The following is a 6407-nucleotide window of genomic DNA, read 5'->3' as shown; positions in this document are numbered from 1 at the left end:
AAAAAAAAAAAAAAAATCTTAACAGAAATTTTTTATTTTTTTAGTTTACTGAAAGGGAAAAGGCTTGAGTACCTTTTGTGTCTTGAAGCTGTGGGTAAGCACAATTAAAAAATTTTAATTTCCTTGTCTCCTTTCTCCTAGTCTACTTTTTCCACCTCAACGCACAGGCCTCTCGGGTGGATCACAGCCTCCTCTGGGAGTGTCCGGTACTTTGCTTATCACTCTGGAACCTGGGTGCAGGGAAAGCTGGGATGGAGCGAAATGATTTACTGACATATGGAAGGCTTGCAGGCCACTGCCTGCTCTAGCAGGTGGCATTAAGGAGGAACTGGCTACTTTCTTGGGCAGAAGCATTTTCTTCACTCTTAGAGGCTCTGCAGTGAGATGGAGATGTTCATTTAATCATATATAAAATACTCTTTCTTGTATTACTTTGTCGAGAATGCATTGTGCACACATTATGTGTCAGGCATGGGGGAAACAAGCGTGAAGAGGCAGGCACAGTCCTCCATCGTGGGACTGGCCGCCTACCTACTGGAAGAGCCTGAGAAGTGGAGATAAGAGCGTGATTACCGCACTGGCGGACAGGACCCTACTCCTCCTCTGTGCTCAGGGAACGTTTCCTGCTTGAAGTGACGTCTGAGATGCAGTTTGAGGGCTGAGTGTAAATTACATGCACAAAAAGGCTCCCAGGAGGAGACAGCTGACGCATGGGCCAAGAGGAGAGACAGCCTACAAAAGGCTATCATGAGAACAGGTCCCTACCGTCATCAGGCTGGGGCTGCGGAGATTCCCAAGGTGAGACAAGGAACCCACCACAGACACTGATCTTCTCACAGAAAAAGAATTTTCAGGACATACCTATCAGAGGCAAAAGGGCTTACTAAGCAGAAATTTCAGGGTACAGAGCAGATGCTTACAGAAGTGAGACAAATTATGAGCATGGACTGAGTCATTTATGGGGTCTTGGAGGTATATACAAGGTGGGTAATCTAGGGCTGGGAGTGGTGGCACACACCTATAATCTCAGCTCTCAGGAGGCTGTGGTAGGAGGGTTCAAGGTCTGCACGTGCTACATAGTGAATTCAAAGTTAGCCTGAACCACAGGATGAGACTCTGTCTCAAAAGAAGAAAAGAAGAAGAAGAAAAAGATAGTGGTGTAATTTTTTTATGTCAAAAAGCAGGGAAACCAAGAATATTCATTAGTATTTATGTAAAGAAATTCTCTAACCAAGATATCTATAAAAGTAGGTTCAGATGGGGGTAAACATGTGGGAATAAGACTTTTCAGTATAAACCTTTTAAATTTAAAGGCTGAGTACCTGCCTGGCAAGTGCAATGTCCTGAATTTCATACCTAGTACCAAAGAAAGAAAGAAAGAAAGAAAGAAAGAAAGAAAGAAAGAAAGAAAGAAAGAAAGAAAGAAAGAGAGGGCTGGGGAGATAGCTCAGTAGAATAAGTGCTTGCTTGGCAAATGCAAGGTCCTGAGTTCAATCCCCAATACCGCCAAAAAAAAGCAAGCAAGCTAGCTAGCTAGCTAGCTAGCTAGCTGGTGAGATGGCTCAGTGGTCTAAAGCACCTACTTAGAACAAGCTTAGCAAAGTACAGGGACCGTGGTTCAATCCCCCAGCACCATATGCCAGCCAGCCCAGCCCCCTGGTGGGCTGAGCTGGCCACACACACACATAAATAAATAAAAAATTAAAAAAAAAAAAAGAAAGAAAGAAAGGCTAGGTATGATGGTGCACACCTATGGTCCCAGTGCTTGGGAGGCTGAGGCAGGAGGATCATTGTAGACCAGCCTGGGCTACAAAGTGAGCTCAAGGCCAACGTGAGCTGCATAGTGAGACCTTATCTCAAAAAAAATAAATAGTGCTTCCCTGGCAAACACCAGGACCTGAGTTCAATCCCTGGTTCCGATAAATAAATAAATAAATAAATAAATAAATAAATAAATAAAAATTAAATTTAAAATGCTGGGTATGGGGCCAGGGATATAGTCAGTGGCACATTATCTTCCTGGCAAGCCCAAAGTCCTAAGTTTGATTCCTGGTACCAAAAAATAAAAAGCTAGGTGTGTACCACATACTTGGGGCCCCAACACTTGAAAGCTGAGGCAGGAGGATCTCCATGAGTTCCAGGTCACCCTGGGCTACAAAGTGAGTACAAGCCCAGCCTAAACTCTATTTTTTTTTGGAACTGGGGATTGAACTCAGGCCCTTGAGCTTGCCAGGGAAGTGCTTACTCTCCTGAGCCATCTCCCCAGGCCCTTAGCCTAAACTCTATATCAAGACCCTGTCTCAAAAAATGAAAAGCCTGGGGCTCAGTGGAATAAGCACTTCCCTGGCAAGCACAAGGGCCTGAGTTCAATCCCTGGTAGAGAGAAAAGCCAGAAAACATCTAATATGAAAATATTAGCAAATATAGCAAATGTTAGAGAGGAGGTAGAATAATTAGAGTTCTCATACACATCTGGTTAAAATGTAAACTGATATAACTTGTGTTGTGGAAAACAGTTTCAGGGTCCTTAAAAGTTAAACACATAGGAGGCTTGTGGCTTAGCTCAGTTGTTTAAAGCCCCTGCTTGGGCAAATGTAGGGGACTGTAGTTTGATCCCCAGCTCCACAAGCTGCACCAGACTCGCCCCTAAGGCAGCCTGAGGTAGCCAAAACAAAAAAAAAAAAAAAATCCTTCAAAAGTTAAACACACAAACCAGGCATGGCAGTGCACACCTGTAATCCCAGCAAAAGGGAAAATGAGGCAGGAGGATTGCCGTGAGTACATAGCTAGTCACTGCCTCAATAAACAAACAAAACATTTAAACATATATATCCCATATCATATAATCTAGTATTCTACTACTAGGTATTTACCCAAATAAAATGAAAGTATCTGGACACACAAGACTTATATGTGGATATTTATAATAACTTTATTTATATTTATTATAACTAGGAGCAATGATAATTCCCACAATAGGTAAATGGTGAAACAAATGTATTACCGTAAAATAAAAGGGACTTAATTATAGGTCCACAAAACAAAATGGATTCTGTTTTAACATGGGTCTAATTTATTTTGTTTGATTTTTCCATACAATTCAGTTGATAATAAAAATTCATTTCTCTTACTGTCATTAAAAAATCTAAAAAGAGAAAAAAAAACCAAACCAAAATGGATAACCTAAATTGTGCTGAGTAAAGTAAACCAGATTAAAAGAAAAGAAGACTAGAGCCACAGCGAAAGAGTGAGCAGGAAGATCGCTTGCACCAGGAAACTGAGACCAGCCTGGGTGATGTCATGGAACTCCAGCTCAAAAGAAAAGAATATATACCGTTGTTACATAAAATTCTAGAAACTATAAGCCAGATCAATGGTTCACTTTTCAAAAAAAAAAAAAATCAAATTCAATGGTTCCTTTTGAAGGGTGGGAGAATGAGAGTAGGAAGCAGGAAGCTGACGGATGGATCCCAGAAAGCTTGCGGGGTAATGAACGTCATCTTGATTGTGGTATGGGCTTACAGATGCATACGTCTGTCAGAATATCGTTGCACATTTTATTATATTTATTTTTACAATGCTAGAGGTCAAACCAAGAACCTCACACATACTAGCAAATACTCTACCACTGAGCTACATACTGAGCCCAAGCTGTGCATTTTTAACACGTGCAGTTTATTGTATGTCAGTTATAGCCCAATAGGGCTGTTTGTAACAATAATAAGTTTAGTGCTGGGTATGGTAGGGCACACCTGTAATACTAGTACTTGGGATGCTGAGGCAGGAGGATTGCCACAAATTTGAGACCAGCCTGAACTACAGAGAGACCCTGTCTCAGAAGACAAAAACAAAAACAAAAAAAAAAAAAAAAAAAGGAGAATAACTTCAAAGGAGAGAGATAAGCCAAAGATGATACTGAGTTCTCTTGAATAAAATAGATTCTAAGTGGAAACAATAAAGATATTAAAAATAAGGGCTGGCCAAATAGCTCAGCAGATTAAAGCAGGCACGGGTGCTGAGGTTCAATCCCCAGGCCTGCCATGCTGGCCCCGCCCCTGGGGCACCCTGAGATGGCAATTGAGACTGGGCATGGTGGCATGCACCTGTAATCCCAGCTCTTGGGAGACTGAAAACAGGAGGATCACTATGAGTCTGATCTAGTAGTGAGACCCTGAACACCCTACAGACCCTTCCCTAAAATACACACACAAAAAAGATATTAAAAATAATAAAGTCAGTGATTCATGCAAAATAGTGAAATACTTGTATTTTGGGAAGGATACAGGAAGGCTATAAGGAACATAGGATGCTAGGCATGGTGGCACTCACCTGTAGTCCCAGCTACTCATGAAGCTCAGGGGGCAGGAACACCTGAGTCCTCAAGTTTGAGAATGACCTGGACAACATGATGAGACAGACCCCCACACACACCTCAGAAAGAAAATTGATTCGATGGACGTTTAGGCTCCTGTTCTAATTCTGCTCTTCATGAGCTGTTTGTCCTCCAACAAATCACTTGTGAATTGCAGTTTTCTGATTCTGTTTCTTCATTCTGAAAATTATTTCTGCTTCACAGACTTGGTATGAGGGTAAAAGAAGAAGATAATAATAATTACTTATTTATCTGTAGAATGCAAGCAGCACCTTAATTAATATAAACAATAACTACCAGACCTGCTGAAGCTGCTCTTTTGTTGCAAGAAAGGGGACCCCTTGGCTACCGCCTGGGCGCAGTGCCTATGGAAGTAGAAGCCAGGGAGTCTTTATCAGCGTTAAATGGGTGGGGGATGAGTCTGCCAATTTGTTACCTTTTCCACACTGTCTTTTTCTCTATCTGTATATCTGCATGTCAGGAATAGTTTCTCCCCCATATCATTTTTTTTTTTTCCTTTGATGGAAACTTCCAGACTTACTCAGGGGAAGAAAGGATGGAGGAGGACAAAGGCCTACATTTCTTCAGCATTTCAATCAACAACCTCATTTTCTTCTAACAGTTGAAGTGAACTTCTTATGAATAATGGATGATAACCTGATGAATATGCACACAGTCCATTATGCCTGTGAGCTTTGGTAAATAATTTATGAGCTGAAATCTTCCTCACCTTGTAACTGTACAAAACTAAATTTTAAAAAACAACTATATTTACGCTTTGAGCTGGTGAGGTGATCTATCAGTGACAGTGACAGCAGCCCAGCACTACAATTTTATATCATTGCTAAAATTGAATAGAATAAAACACCATATATGCATTTCAAGACAGGAAGTGGAGGTCTATTAAAAAATCAAGCAAGCATAAGCAAATACTCCTTGTCATATGTAAATTGACTGAAATTCTAGCTTTTCACCCTATGACACCTTCCACTGCTCTTAGCACCCAGAATCCACCATGGGCTCCTCTCAGGACTTCAACATGGCTACCTGACAACCACTTCTTGGCTTTTGAAAATCACAGAACTGCACCTTGCCTTTTCTCTCCTCACAGCCAAGAGGTTTTCTTCCTGATGACCAACCTGAGGCCCTACTGCTTCATTCCTTAACTGACCTCCTCCCAGCCCAGCCTTATTCCCTGAGTAACCGCAGTGGGTGCCTTTAACCTGATGGGTAGAGAGAAAAGCAAGCTTATCCACAGAGAGAAGAAAGGTGTTTGCTGCTCCCCATCCCACCTCTGACCTCCAGAAAATATGCATGGGTCCTGGTAGAACTCGGTTGCTGTAAGACAAGGTTTAGAAGACTTGCAATGGGGTCTGTTTTCAAGCCATGTAGGACTGAATCTGCTTAGATTCCATGAGCTTTCCAGGGGGTGTCGAAAGTCTGTCTGCCAAGCATTGACTCACATTCTGGATGCTTGGAGGGCAGCAGGTAAAAGAGGAATCGTAAGACCCACTGGACAAAATTCCAAATAACAGAGTAAGTGGCCTAAACACTACCTAGCTAGTCAAGAGGCAGGAGAATTGCAAATTGCAGGCCAGCTTGAGCAATTTAGCAAGATCCTGTCTCAAAATAAGAGACGCCTGGTGTGGTGGCACAGGCCTGTAATCTCAGGGTTCGGGAGGCTGAGACAGAAGGATGGCTATGAGACCAGCCTAGATTACATATTAAGTTCAGTTCAAGGCCAGTCTGAACTGCACAGCAAGGCTGTGTCAAAAAAAAAAAAAAGCTGGGCTATAACTCAGCAGTACAGTGCCTACCCAGCAAGCACAGGTCTTGAGTTTGATTCCTGGTACCAAAAAAATTAAATAAGTAAATAAATGAGAGAGAGATGGAGGCGCTGGAGATATAGGTCAGCTCTCTGAGGATTCAATTCCTAGTACTAAAGAACAAGAATAAAATACAATGAAGGAGCGTGAGAGGGATGTAGCTTCAAAGCAGGGACTGAATTCAGGCCCTTGCGCTTTCCAGGCAAGCA

This window comes from Octodon degus, unplaced genomic scaffold (assembly GCF_000260255.1).
Source record: "Octodon degus isolate 3935 unplaced genomic scaffold, OctDeg1.0 scaffold00093, whole genome shotgun sequence".
NCBI lineage: Eukaryota > Metazoa > Chordata > Mammalia > Rodentia > Octodontidae > Octodon > Octodon degus.
This window is presented reverse-complemented; position numbering follows the sequence as displayed.